Source organism: Xenopus laevis, chromosome 8L (assembly GCF_017654675.1).
Source record: "Xenopus laevis strain J_2021 chromosome 8L, Xenopus_laevis_v10.1, whole genome shotgun sequence".
Lineage (NCBI taxonomy): Eukaryota > Metazoa > Chordata > Amphibia > Anura > Pipidae > Xenopus > Xenopus laevis.
In genome coordinates, this window is record NC_054385.1 from 129,427,235 (window position 1) to 129,440,195 (window position 12,961).

Here is a 12,961-nt window from a genome sequence, read left to right on the forward strand (position 1 = left end):
TAAAGTTACATGTTGGTATCTTTCAGTAGCTGTAAAGTCTGTCCAACTCCTAGTAGGGGCTAGCGCTGCCATAACACTGGTACCTTCCGTCTAGCGATGGGCGAATCTGTCCCAAAAAATTTGCGTAATGCACTGAAGTCAATGGGCAGCAAAATTATATTGACGCGCCTCAATTATGGAGCCCGCAAGTATTTTTATACATGGCCTATTTTGTCCAAATGCATTAAAGTCAATGGGTGTCCAAATAATTCTGACTTGCGGCAATTTTTATGTGCGTGACTATTCTGGCGCATGACCACATTTTTTTTCATCTGCAAATTTTCTCTATGGTTTTATTCGCCGCTGGCAAAAAATTAAAATGCGCTGCAAATTCGCTCCTGGATAATTTATTCGCCCATCACTACCATTGTCTTCAAGGACTTCACTACATCATTGTTCACTCTGTCTAGAGTACCTTCTAAATGGGAGATGGCAACCAGTAGAATCTCCATCACTGCCCATCTTGATTGACAGGAGAGGGCCACCGGCTTCTTTCTACATAATGGACACAAGGTCTACCAAACATCTGCCATTCCTAACAAAAAGTATATCCTACTAGACAATTGTGACCTTCTTCAGATTTGTTAAGATCCAAGCATAATCAGCAATATACTGTATGGATGGAAACAACAATGGTGGCAGAGCATGTTTGGAGGGTGCAGAACACTACAATAAATAACACTAATGTCCTGTGGGTCCTAAATCACTGTTTTGTAAAAATTAAAAAAGATGCGTTTTTCTTCGAAAAAAGTATAATATTAATTGCTAATATCTGATACAGTTACATACAGTATTTTATCATCAGTGATGGGCGAATAAATTTGACAGAAACAAATTTGCAGAGAATTTCCATGTTTCGCCGCAAGCAAATTAATTTGCAAAACTGCCGTGAAAATTCTCTGCCAAAAAAATCCACAGCGTCAAAAAAAATTGGTGCACCTCAGAATTTGTTGTTCACGTCAAAATTATTTGGAGGCCAATTGACTTTAATGCATTTGGACTAAACAGTCGCACGTATAAAAACTACAATTATTTTGATGCCCATTGAATTCAATGCATTTCCCAAATTTTTCTCAGTTTCGCCGTTGTGCAAAACAGCACAAATTCGCCCATCACTATTTATCATTTGATTTTCCTGATATCTACATGACATGAGTGATTCTATGTAGGGGCTCTGCAAAAAATATTGCTGCTCCTTATGCTTATGATTAGAGGATTCAGCCCATTTTAAGGGGGCTATTAATCAAAGTCCGAATTTATCTCAATATTTTCTGAAAAAAGCTCCAACCAAATCTGCATGGGTTTTTTGGACTTATTTATTAATACACTTTCCCGAAAATTTTGTTTGCAGGAAAAAATCGTGAAAAATCAGATTTTCACATTTTTTCGTATCTTTCATCTGATTTTCATGATTTATTCAGATTTTTCACCCAAAAACTCCGAATTTTGCACGAAAACTTCAGGGTATTGCCAAAAACCCAGCGCACATCAAAAAATCAGTCAGACTTCTCCCATTGACTTATATGCCACCTCGTCTGGTCTGAGATGCCGGATTTTCCGATTCAGACTTTTGTCTGGGTTTAATAAATTCTGAAAAAATTGTGTTTTTTTTAAAAGTCACTTTTATAAAAAAAAAATCACGAATTTTTCGTGATTTTTGCATTCTGATCATTTGCATTTAGTAAATAACCCCTTAACTCTTACCTAATCACCTTATAATTAAAGGGGTTGTTCACCTTTTAATATGTTATAGAATGGCCAATTCTAAGAACCTTTTAACTGGATGTCATAATTTCCTGTTTGAATTCTTCTTCTGACTCTTCTAATTCTAATTCTTCTTCTTCCAGCTTTCAAATAGGGGTCACTGACCCCATCTAAAAACAAATGGCTCTGTAAGACTAGAAATGTATTGTTATTGCTACTTTTTATTATTTATTTTACTCTTCAGATCACCCACTAATTATATTCCAGTTTTATTCAAATCAATGCATGGTTGCTAGGCTAATTTGGACCCTAGCAACCAGATGGCTGAAACTGCAAACTGGAGAGATACTGAATAAAAAGCTAAATAACTCGAAAACCACAAATAATAAAAAATGAACACCAATTACAAATTGTGTCAGAATATCCCTCTCTACATCATACTAAAAGTTCATTTTAAAGTGAACAACCCCTTTAAGCTCAGGACTGGTATTCATATATTTACCTTTAAGACAAACTCCTATTGCTGTTTGTGTAGCCCAGTGTACATGTTGTGCAATTGCAAGAGACTGGAATGTGTGCGATGCAGAACACGAGTAATGGAAAAACCTGCAATAACTCTCCCTATCATAAAGATCTGTATCATTCAGCTTAATTTACATGTGTAGATAGTAAGTAAGGTTTCCAACATGTGTGGTTTGCCACATTCAAGAGCATAGAGCTTATTATCAGATTTACCACATGGGAAAGAACAAACAAATTATTGTTGTGACACAATTCAGGCAACAGTCATTTCCCCTGAAGTCTCCTATCAGCTCCATCAACATCAACTTCTGATTATTTTACAATTTGAAGAATAGACGCCCAAAATTCAAAATAAGCAGTTACCATCAAGCAATTCATTTTGCTCTGACTACTACACATTAGATATTAAACTTGTGCTAAACGCTGGTAGAGTTTAGCATATATGTTAAATTCAGCCCGTGTTCACTGAAATGTAATGTAGTAGTGGTAGATTGGAGGGGTTATTCCCAGGTGATACTGCCTGATAGTGTAGGGATTAAATTGGATAGGGAAATAGATTAGGGAATGTCCTCTGAGGTTCCACTGGAGGTGATCCAAGTCTGCTAAAGGTGGTCACAAAGGTAAACTGGGATGTCTACCCTCAAGCAAGTGTGATACACTGTATTATTGAATGTTCCTTAAATACTAAATTCATTTTTCGCCTGCTGTAGATGAAGATTTTCATGTAGAAATGCCAGAAGTATTGATACAACAAGATCTTTTCAAAAATCAAACCTACATTTTTATTGGAGTCAATAAAGACAAGGGATCATATTTCTTACCTTATGGACTGCAAGATCTTCAGAATACATCCATGTAATGATCATGAGAGTTCTATAAACAGGACGCATTCTGAAGATCTTGCATGACTATCCTTCCCAAAAGCAATACAACAATATTTTTTAGAAAGGAAATAAGAATAACTATTGATGGATGCGTAAGGAGGAAATTTCAAAGAGACTAAATTATGAAGAAGAAGAAAAAAAAGGTCCAGGACCAGATGGTATCCATCGCTGGGTACTAAATGAGCGTAGCTCTGTGATTGTGAAACTTATTTACTTCTAACTAAGCTTTCAGGAATTTTCAGGAAGTCTGGCATGGTGCCGAGAGATTGGTGAATTGATGTGGTGCCAAATGCCTTTCTGAGCAAATCCGAATACTTAAAATCATGTGACAATTTATTACTCCAGGAAGTAGAGGAAGTAGGAAGCCACAGTTCTCTTTAAACCTTATTAGATCTATACGGTAAGACGTAGATTTAAATTGACACCCGAGTACTCCATTTATCTTAGATGGCTTGGGAATTCAAGACACTATCTGATTGGCAAAATCAAAATTTGAGACTAATAAAAGACATAACTAGAGATAAGTCATGTCCAAAAAATATATTCCAAAACATTCTCTTTATTCAGCATAAATATTAAAAAGTAGGCATACAGACCAATTGATGCTCCGGGCGGAGCATCAATTGGTCTGTATGCCTACTTTTTAATACTTTTTGCCTACTTTTTAATATTTATGCTGAATAAAGAAAAACATTTTTTTAACTTTGAAAGAATGTTTTGGAATATATTTTTTTGGACTTGACTTATGTGCCCTTTTGAGCTGGGGGCTACTGTATATTCCGACGTTTGGCCCTTTTTTGACAGGCCTTTATAGATTGCAGCAGTTGACTATTAATTATGGGTCTTTAGAACTAGAGATAACTCTATAATACTAACCAAAGAAGAGATGATCCAGAAATTCTCATCATATGCTCCTTATTCAAATCATCCAAAGGTTGCAACCTCATAAGCTCTTCTTTGCAGTTCCTTTCTTTCTGGTACAAATTCATGTTCATTTGTAAGAGCTGTCGTCATGTCTAAGATTAAAGGACTTCTAAACAGTGATGATGGGTGGTTAGAAGGTGTGGAAAAAACAAGAAACTCAATTTGTAATTTGCCTCTATCACAAGACAGATAATGATTTATAATATTAAGAGCAGGACTTCATACCAACTTCTGCCCTATCATATCTTGAATTTATTTTTCTTATCTTTGACAGAGGAAGTTTCTGATGATATTTAACCTCACACATGCAATGTTTTTGCTGAGACAATTAGACTACAAAGTTACTACCATATGATTAATATTTTTCAGTGGCAGATCATTAAACAATATGAAGCCATGTTATTCAGCTTCTCCTGGTCAGTCAAACTGGGTTTTATGTAGTAATTTTCGCATTCTATCTCTTACTGATATAACAGTTAGATAATTCTTAATTAGCATTAAGTGTTACTTCATTTAAGTGGTTTCTCTGTGAGCCTCCTTTCCTCTCCCACATTTGCCCCTCAATGCTGCACATTCTCCCCTTAGAGTCTGCAGTTCAGATTCCAAGATGAAAACCCACGGACATCTCTCACATGTAAATAATACATGGAACTGCTGCTCCAACACCACATACATGTGACACACACTGAGTAATACCAGCAAACCCACTTGCACTCATATTTACACTGGTACTTACAGTCTCTCAAGTGTAATATCTCACAAAAACCTTTTTTATTTTTAAACGCCACACTTAATTCACGACTCGCTCTGCACTTTTACTGTTTATACAGGAGAAGTAGAAGAGTGCTCCATGAACCTGCTAGATATCTTGGCAGCAGAGCAAATCTCCCCTTAACTGGCCTTCCAGGGGTACCCAGGGCACAAATAAACCCCAAATCTCCCTAACTGGCCTTTAGGCTGTGTCCACTTAGCTCATAACAAGGTTACAGATATATAGAAACATTGGGGTAACAGTCACCCTGCTATAGTTCCAGGGTTACCCAGGGCACAAATAAGCACTCACCCCAAATCTCCCCCTAACTGGCCTTTAGATTGGGCCCCCTTAGCTCATAACAAGGTTACAGATATATAGAAACATTGGGGTAACAGTCACCCTGCTACAGTTCCAGTGGTTCTCAGGGTACAAATAAACACTCACCCCAAATCTCCCCCTAACTGACCTTCAGACTGGGTCCCCTTAGCTCATAACAAAGTTACAGATATATAGAAACATTGGGGTGTCACCCTGCTATAGTTCCAGGGGTACCCAGGGCACAAATAAGCACTCACACCAAATCTCCCCCTAACTGACCTTCAGGCGGGCCCCCTTAGCTCATAACAAGGTTACAGATATATAGAAACATTGGGGTGTCACCCTGCTATAGTTCCAGGGGTACCCAGGGCACAAATAAGCACTCACCCCAAATCTCCCCCTAACTGACCTTCAGACTGGGCCCCCTTAGCTCATAACAAGGTTACAGATATATAGAAACATTGGGGTAACAGTCACCCTGCTATAGTTCCAGGGGTACCCAGGGTACAAATAAGCCCTCGCCCCAAATCTCACCCCAACTGGCCTTCAGACTGGGCCCCCTTAGCTCATAACAAGGTTACAGATATATAGAAACATTGGGGTGTCACCCTGCTATAGTTCCAGGGGTACCCAGGGCACAAATAAGCACTCACCCCAAATTTCACCCTAACTGGCCTTCAGGCTGGGCCTCCTTAGCTCATAACAAGGTTACAGATATATAGAAACATTGGGGTAACAGTCACCCTGCTATAGTTCCAGGGGTACCCAGGGCAATTCATATAAAGTCAGCAATACAGTTCCTGATATAATAATATAGTTCCAGGGGTATATAGATCATTGAAAGGATCCCCAGTCCTTCAAAGACTAAAATGTGAAGGTAAAATGAGAGAAAAGAACAAGTAAAAAAAACTGTACTTACACAGTAGGAGCATCAGAGTCAGCGGTGACATGGTGGTGCCTCTATCACAAGATAATGATTTACAGTATATTATTAAGAGCAGGAGCTTCATACCGTCTTTTGCCCTATCATTATTATTATCTTTGCCAGAGGAACTTGCTGATGAAAATAACCTCACACATGCAATGCTTTTGCTGGGACAATTAGGCTACAAAGTTATGCTCAGAAAATTAGGCTACATGATTACTGCTGTGTTATTAAATATTTTTTTATTGCAGAGCCTTAATCAATAGGAAGCCATGTTGTTCATTCTCCTGGTTGTGAAATACATTTTTTTTATTATTGAGTGTTATATCGCATACTAACGTAGGAATTTTTAAATAATTTTCCCATACTTCCATCATAATTAAGTTCAATGCTCTAATGTTATTGCATTCTACACAAATTACTGAACATTTTCATAATTGGGATTGCATCCTTTCAAAATGGCATCGTGATTCTTTAGGCTCCAGCACATTGCGTCTATCGACAAAGGCTAAACCCTGGAGTCAATGCCAATGAATTGGCTTGGTGAGATGGGAGTGGAAGAACTTGGTTGGCCTACACAGAGCCAGAATCTTAACCCAAAAGAACACATGTAGGATAAATTGGAACCCCAACTGTGGGGCAGGCTTGATCACCCAACATCAGCACCCAACCTCTCTAATTAGACACACTCACTATTAATAAAAAAGAAACAAAGAGGGTCACCTGACTATTGTAGAAACATTTTGAATCAGCACCAATATATTCAAGACATAGGCCCCTTAATGGTCAAGGACCATCATATCATGATGTCATAATGTAGTGATGAACAGCACCATCCATTAATCCAAAGTTAAAATGCCTTTATTATTGCATATTGGCTTTGATGTTTCCTGCATTAGATGCTTTTTCAAGCATTTCAGTAAAGGAGTCATAAATGGGAATATTTATCACTACATTTTGGTTAATGGAGGTCCACTAACCTGGGTTATTTGCATAAAATCTCAAGCACCAGTTGTGAACCCCATCCATGTTGTATTGTGGTTTTTATTTTGAGAATTGTAGCTTCATTAGGAAAACAGATAGACAATAGTACTGAAACTACCATCTAGTTAGTTGCGTTGGTTTACTAACAGGAAGTCAGCAACTTCATACCATCACCTGGAATCATTTCAAAGTAGTGAGAGCTCTTATTTAAAGTTTTTAAAGTTATTTAAATTTAAACTGTTGTGTTATCTTTCAGTAGCTGTGAATATAACTCCTAGTAGGGGCTAGTACTGTCATAAAAATGTGACTGACACTGGCACCTTTCAACAACTTCCAACTTTGAACTGCATCATTGTTGACTTATCCTCCTCGTGTAGACATGTAGAAATGTTTCCAACATGTGTGGTTTGCCACCTTCCATAACACAGATCTTATTATCAGATTTACCACACAAGAAAGAACAAACCAGAAGTTGTGAAACCAGAAGTTGTGAAAATTGTGAAACAATTCAGCCAACAGGACTTTCTAAGACTTATGACCTCCTTTATGAAGCATGGTTTTCGTGGTGTCTACTACTCGAAGCTGCCTTGACAAAGCTCAATGGAAAGTACTCCACCTCTGTATAGATAGTAAAGCTGGGTAAACATATAAAACTCCAGTTGATTAATGATGCCACAAAGCAAAGGAGTCCTTCCCTGATTTGTCCACCTACATTAAGGGACAAATCAGGCTTATCATATTATTTTGGTGCTAAACATAAGATCAGAACACAACCCATATTACAGTGTTTTTAGTGTGTATGCCAACATGTTTGCCATTAATGTGTGATTTATTTTATGCAAGTCAGTGGTGTGTTGGTGTGGATAAGGGTGGAAGGAAGCAAGATGTTGCACCTATTATAATTATAGTTATAGTTGAGTAGCCCATAGTCCATTCCTTATATCACTTGGCTTCTGTACGTTATGTACTTAAACTTTGCACCTTAGTAGTTCTCTATCATTTGTGGAGGAGGGAGATTCTTGTCCCACACACAATCCCATGATCTTATTTTTTCTCTTGGTAAGTGGAATGAGGGCACTCCCATCTACTGATTGTTGGCACTTGTATTACCCATAAAAGTAAAAGCTAACTAGCTCATGATAAAAGCTAATTAATCATATGAACTGCAAGAAGCAGCCCTGGAGAGACCAAGTATCAGGATAGGAGACTGAGGACAGCAAAGTGTTTCAGTCACTTTTTGTTCCCTTTACTTACTGTAAGTAAGCACATTTAATTTTTGTTAGTACTAGGATTTATTAGTAACTTTTTGTCAATTGTCACAGTTATAGTGACGCTATCAGAGATAGTATTAACTAAAATCATTTTCAGTATTAATCCATCATTTATGAACAGGTCCAAGGCACGGCGATGGGTGATAACATGGCACCTGTCTATGCCAATATTTTTTTTGGCACAGTTTGAAGACCAATTCATCTATGTACAGTACTACATTGATGACTGCCTGATGTTTTGGATGGGTTCTGTTGAACTGTTAATTTTTTTTTTTAAATTACCTTAATACTTGTCATACTAATATTAAATTTACATATACTTTCTTTACAGAGGTGGCCGAGTAATTATTATTACACAGTATAATTAATGTACTATTGTAAGGTAGTTAAGATCACACAATAAATAATCACTGTCTTTCATTTAATGTTATATAAAGTGATAGAATGAGAGGTTTTTTTTGTGCATATAGGGTATGGGTCACCTGGTTGGCAAGATGGTGAATGCCCCCAACTAGCGGTTGGCATACAAATCCACAGTACAATATCCAATTTACCCACTTGATAATTGATGTTTTGCACAAAGACACGTGATGTCATGATGCTTGTTGACATGACACGCGCGTGAAGTCAGACACTACTGCACATGGGATGGTCTGTATTGCTGATAAAATGGGTTGTGTAATGGCAATGTTTGTATGTGCTGTAGTATTGATGAAGGGACCAGGAGGCCCTTGAACAATTTGGTCCTCTTCTTGTTCTCTTTATATACTGTAAGAACAAATGTAATTTTTGCTAGTACAGGTATGGGACCTGTTAACCAGAATGCTCGGGACCTGGGGATAAAGAATCTTTCCGTAATTTGGATCTTCATACCTTAATGATAGAAAATCATGTAAACATGAAATAAACCCAATAGGCTGATTTTGCTTCCAATAAGGATTAATTATATCTTAGTTGGGATCAAGTACAAGCGACTGTTTTATTATTACACAGAAAATGGAAATCATTCTTAAAAATTTGGATACAATGGAGTCTATGAGAGATGGCCGTTCTGTAATTCAGAGCTTTCTGGATAACAGGTTTCCAGATAACGGATCCCATACCAGTATTAAGAATTATTACATTCAGAGACTAATTTATGGGGGGTATAAACAGTTAAAGTTCAACAGTATAAAATATACATAGTAAGTCATATGGTATTTGTAATACTTCATAATAATCATACCGTGCCTGGTACAACCATAGGATTGAAAGCTTTCATGGGATACAGATAGTTGCATAGTTCTTTGTAAAATAAATAATGGACCCCATAAAACAGATTCTCTCTGTGGCTGGAGCTACAGACTATTAAATAAAGTTAAATAAATTGCTGCTGTAGTGGGCAAAGCAAATCCCTCCCTACCATCCCCTCCCCCCACTAGGTATTGAGGAATGTTTTACAATATTACTAGGTATGCTTAAGTAACTTACCTTTGTAAGGCAAGGGTGTGCAGCCTGGACTATGGATTCAAAGGCTATCCTCCCAATTTAGGGTCAGCCCTCTGCCCCCACATTATAGACACCTTACAGACAGGATTCTCACTGCTTATTGGTCTGATTGGTCTGTATATCACATTTATCAAAGGTCAAGTTGTTTTTTTCCACTAACAATTTCAGTTTTCAAGGGTATTTTTCAGTCAAAAATTGATTTTCAGGTTAAAAAAAACTCAAAAAATTTAGTTATTTTTTAAAAAAAATCCAATTTTTTTTAGAGATTTATTATACCCCAAACCTTGAAATAACTTAAATCCAAAAAAACTGTCAAGGTCATGTAAAAGTCAATGGCAGAGGTCCCTTGAACCATTTGAAGATTTGAGGTTTCATTATTTCCAGCAATTCAAGTTTTTCCCCATGGAAAACTTGATTAATTTGAAGTTTTGGGATGTTAACCCCAAATTCACTGAATCAAGTTTTTTCCATTCAAGTCTTTTCTGAAAGGGGAACTCCACAAAAAAAAAATTTTTTTTTTTAAAAAGCAAACATAATTTCAAGCAACTTTGCAATATACATCAATTAAAAAATATGCAGATTTTTCATCTCCTGCTGATCTGTCTGACTACTTTGCTGAGCTGTCTGACTACTTTTACTTTATATCAACACCCATCTATCCTCAGCCTGCATCCTCCAAACCCCACAATTCCCTGCACACATGATTTCAATAAGGAAAGGAACATCCAAGTGCAATGCATTGTGGGTTATGTAGTTCCTGTATGCTGTCTGTAAGCTGTGGAGAAGTTGTTACAATGTGTAACATCAGTGTTTAGTCCCTCCTTCCCAGGATTTCAAATGATGCAGAAAGAGAAGAACTGTTAAACAGCTGGATTTCAGCATAGAAAATGGCATTTATTGATACTTTTTGAAGAAACAGGTAACTTTGATGGGTATATTAGGGGTTTCTGTGTTATGTGGGCAACTTTATAAATTTTGATTTGGAACCCAGAATTCCCCTTTAAATTAGAAACCATTTGAGTTGTGAGTTAATTCGAGGTATAAAAACCTCACAAAGTTCTAAAATTCGACATTTGATAGATAACTGCTTATGCTGTGGTTGTTGAAATGAGAAGAAACTCACTTTCTCTAAAACGATGAATATCATGAAATTTATTTTACAAAATACGAACAGAAAATAATGCTGAACTATTCAAAAAAAATCAATTTGAACATGTCTGAAACCTCTAGAAATTCCTAGCAAAGAAAATCTGAAAACCTCTAAGGGCAGAGACACACACTGCAATTTGGGGAGATTAGTGATTTATCTTCCCGAACTGCCTCCCCTGCCCTCCCACCAGCTGGAATCTAAATTGCCGGTGGGATGACACTCGGAGCGCTTTGTTTTCCAAAGTCTCCCAAAGTTTCCTTGTGAGGCAACCTCTGGTGACTTTGGAAAACGAAGTGATCCAAGTGCCATCCCACCGGCATTTAGATTCTAGATGGCGGGGGGCAGTTTGGGGGAGGTAAGTCACCCTGAAGAAGAAGAGATTTGTCGCTGGGTGACTAATCTCCCCGAATTGCAGCGTGTGTCTCTGCCATAAAAGTCCACATTGATTAAAAACAGTCTAATAGGATCAGCTCGAACTGACTTTTATAGGACCTTAACAACTTGTACCTGGTGAAGTTTTGTATTAGAGGTTTTCGTGTCTTTTGCACTTAATAAATCTCAACTTTTTAGAGCTTTGAAAAAAACTAGCAAAACCACAAATTTTTAGAGATTCGTGTAAGACATCGAAATATGATTGTTAGTAAATTGGCCCCTTAACGTTCACTATTCTCTTATACAGCGACAGATGTTTCCTAGAAATAAAGTGAAATTACAGATTACAGTTATGTAAAATAAAACTTTGTACTCAACCAATAATTACCACATGATATAGCAATAAATGTAGAAGAGATAGGACTCCTAACATTAATGCCCTGCAGAAGAGCAAAGGTCTTAATGTGATTAAACAAAGTATAATTGGCCATAAACTCTATCACTTTCCCACTAACATGAAAGGGGTATTTATTCTCTGCTCTTGTTAGTGCTTGGATATATAATGTCAACTCACTTTTAAAATTGTAATCAAATAGTATTGTGTAAATTGATGTGAAATTGCAAAAATTCAAAAAACTGTATTTCTAAATAAAACGGATGGAATTATTTTTGAAAATGACATTTCAGCACCTGTAAAATAATGTGCAATTCTTCTCTTTGGATTTCTGCTTATGTCCAGCGCACGCCCCCATTTATACATTTTGGGAACTGTCCAAATATTGTTCTAGATATTTACTTTTTTTTTCTTGTTAATTTGGGTTTGGGCAGGGTGCAGCACTTTATTCTCATGTCGGAGTGCGAGTATGTGATACAGGGTGGTTGGGAGGGATTAGTTGTTTCTTCTGAAAAACAAACACTTCGTTAGACTTTATTTACTTGTGGCGTCGGAGAAGATAACTGAGCAGGGAGCTATTGCCATTAGTGAGAAATCTGTATGAATTGGATGAAACAGCACATGACAACAGGTAATTAAAACAATAAAATAACACTACAATTTTTATGTTGGTGATTTGATTTGGCAATGGAATTTTCTTGCCTTTTGTTTATTAGTGATCTGTATGAGACTAACAATACAGAATGTAATGGCGTCTCGTTTCCTACAATTGCAGAGAAAAGCAGCCGATATAACTAGAAAACAAAGTCGTGTGTATGTGCTCTGACACAATTAGCTGGACAACTAACAATGAAATACCATTACATATTTATAAACACAATAGCTGGGTATGTACTGTATATAAAACATACAGAATACAAACAAATATTAGTCAGTACAAGAGGTAAAGAGGTCCTTGCGCAATAAAGCTTACAGTCTACAAGAAGAAGGGGTAATGTAATCAATGGTGCCAGCGTCGGGCCAAGTTGCTTAAAGGCCCAAGGCAGGGCACACGCATCCCCCGTCCCCCCTTTATGCACATATGTCTGAGTGCGCACATTCGCGCGTGCGCTCTCCCGTGTTTTAGGGGCAGGAGAGGCCATCAGAGTCAGGAGAGCAGGACATCCTCCACTTCAGGAGATAGGAACTAGGGGCAGCCAGGGAGAAGAGGAACGTGCTTGGGGCCCCTTCAC

The 12,961-nt window shown here is 37.4% G+C and overlaps 1 protein-coding gene across 1 annotated transcript in view; it reads right to left on the reverse strand.

The window, feature by feature from the left end:
* The window catches only part of LOC108699440 (Fc receptor-like protein 4), a 135,084-nt gene that overhangs the window by 102,505 nt on the left and 19,618 nt on the right, over positions 1-12,961 (reverse strand). The gene's annotated exons all lie outside the window — the stretch shown is intronic.